Raw genomic sequence first — 2,844 nt, 5'->3', positions numbered from 1 at the left:
CCGTGGAGAGCAGACGCACTCCCTGAGGGTGCTGGGGCCAGACACGGCTAGGCCTGGGCGAGGCAGAAACGGATCCCTTGCAAGGGGCATACAATACCTTCTTCATTATTCCTTTAAGGTCACCCGCCTGCAGCTCTGAGTTCCAGATGCAGGGGGCAGGATTCCTCCCTGCCCCTGACTGTGGAATACCATGAGGTCACCCGCCTGCCCCTGAATGTGGAATACCAGGAGGCCTTTAAGCTGCCAGTACTTTACAACTCCACATTAAGGGTGGATGTGCTGGTATGTCTATTTGCGGGCAATACAGAAAAACAGCAAATAAACATATCCGAGGCTTGTCAGCATTCTCCTTCCGCATGGTCCATCCCCAGGGTCAGGGGTTCTCCATCGGAGAAGGAGAGAAGAGTTGATTCAAACTCAAGGACCACCAGGTAGATTAGTTCCTCTTTCGCTGGCCCTGGCACAGGCTTGCGTAAGGAGCTCCTACACAGGGCATGTACCTTTGCAAACATTGTAAGTGCTGCGTCACATGACTGCCCTTTCTGCTTTAACTCAATTCTGGTTTGCCTTTTAACACCACCTGTTTCCTGACACCCAACAAGGAATATCTCCTTAGGGTGTGATGGGCAGGAAAACAATTAAAGTGCTGAGGAAGCACACCTAATTGTGACTTTGGGAAGAGATTTTGGGAGGGATGTGGAAAAGGTTAACGAAAGAGGGGCTATGTAGTAAAAGGTCAGAATCTGAAAGAACTGGATTTCAAAAAGTGGAAAGTGAAACTCGAGAAAGGCCAGGATAGTCACGGATTGTGGCAAGGGAGGGCTTTTGCTAGGTCCTACCCACCCCCACCCTCACACACACACACACACCCCAAAGCTGGGTCATAATTTTTACAAACACATGACAGAGTTGCTGTATTGAAGAAGCTCATTCATTGCCACTCACTCAAACTGCCCAGTTTTTTGTTACATTGTGTATTTAATTGCTAGGTGAGTTATTTCAGGTCATTAGGAGAGTGTATCAAAAAAAATGGTTAATTTTAAAAATGCATCACAGCTTCTGAAGAGATGATATCTGCATGAATCAAACTGGGATTTTTGAAAGGCTTTTATAAAAGGTTAATTCAATCCGTGAATCTACGGAAGAAAGTGTCCCCTGGGGAATGCAGGACTGAATGTGGGAGAGCAGGGCCCCAAGGTATGATAAAGGGAGTCCTCGAGGCTGTAAGAAAAACTTAGCAAATGTGGTTGCGTATGTGTATTTTAACATTTCCTTGCAGATAACCAGAAATCAAATCACCAAGAAGGGGTGTTTTTTAAATACAGTTGTCTGAAAAATATTTTGGAGAAGTTTCTAGCTTAAGGTTTTGACAAGGTGATAGATGACTTTTCATGTGTAGTTTTATTTTTAACTGTCTTTTCAATCCCCGAGCCTCTCAAGAATAGAGTGGGCTTTGATTTAGTCCCATTTACAGACAAGCTATTGAGGCAAAGGGGAGCTGCCTTTCCGCCCACCCGTTGCGTGGCTCTCTGGTGCTGAAACACCTGCTATCAACATGTCCCGACAAACTGATGGTAGGAGTATTTGGGGAGAACTTTCTTAGAAAGCAGGAAAGTTTGTTCTTGATTTGAACACATAGTTGAAGAATCCAGCTTTAAAGGGATGGTCCGGTTAGGAGGAAAGGGGATTATATTTTACCCTTTAAGGGAGAGAGTTGGGGGTCACATGGGGGCAGAATTTACTGCATACTTGGGGGGGGGGATGGACGCTTTCTCCTCTTAAGTTCCTGCCCAAACACGTTTACTTAAAAGTTCTAAACATGAATGTAAAACAATGACTGCAAACTACCAGTGGGCTGGAGTGAGTGTTAGAGAGTATGGCCAATTTTGCACACGCGTTTTGCAGAGAAAAGGGAAGCCTGAACAATAGTCAGAGGCAGAGGGGGGAGAAAGATGAAGAAAGGCCTTCGGTTACCCATCTCCAGGGACCACCATCCTCCACCGAAACTAGAGGGGAGGGCTCCGTTGCTCACCCCGGTCTGGGGCTGGACCCACTTGGCAGAGGCCCAACCTAAGACCGAAGCATACTTGCACCGCTGTGGCCCTCCAGGCTAATGTAAGGAAACACTGGGTCCCACAGACCCTGTCCCTGGATTTCCTCTCGCCCCGAGTTCCAAAGAAAGTCCTTAAGAGAACACCACAAGTAGGGCTTCAGAATTCGAATTTACTAGTGGGGTCTGAGTTCAAATGCAGGGAGGAAAATCTAATCATAAACAGTCAGCAACAGCAATCATGTGTGTTCTGTAGCTGCTACGTTTCACTTCTCCATCCTGTATGTGAGTTAGTTGGTTAGAGCTCAGTCCATAGGGGTGTCTCTCTTTCTGTAGGCATGGCCCCTCACTTATTTGGGGAAATGGTAAATTGGAATTTTCTATTAATATCAAAGGGTAATGGCTTTGCTTTTCAAATAAAGCATTTACGTCAGTCAAATAAACAGGGAACAGGTCCTTTGGGACACGAGGCACCCCAATTATTATCATGCTCCCCACCTTTGGCACACAGTTTATCGTTTTCATTCCAAAAGCTCCTTTGCCATTAGTAAGAAATCAGCATCAGCATGATTAAAGGAAACTTCTCTGCCTCTCCTTTTTCTCTCCCCTTCTCCCTCTCCTTTCTACAGGGGTGTGAGAGCTCGGTTATTCTCCGTCATGAGTAAAAGGCGCTGGAAATCAGCTCATGTGCCAACACTGGGAACATATCCAGGCCCGTGGTGTGAAAATGGAAAAAGTGCTGTTGGATTATTATTTCTGTCCTTTAGGTTTACATCTACCCCTGTATTATGTAA

Source organism: Myotis davidii, unplaced genomic scaffold (genome assembly GCF_000327345.1).
Source record: "Myotis davidii unplaced genomic scaffold, ASM32734v1 scaffold865, whole genome shotgun sequence".
NCBI lineage: Eukaryota > Metazoa > Chordata > Mammalia > Chiroptera > Vespertilionidae > Myotis > Myotis davidii.
Note: the sequence above shows the minus strand (reverse complement) of the source record.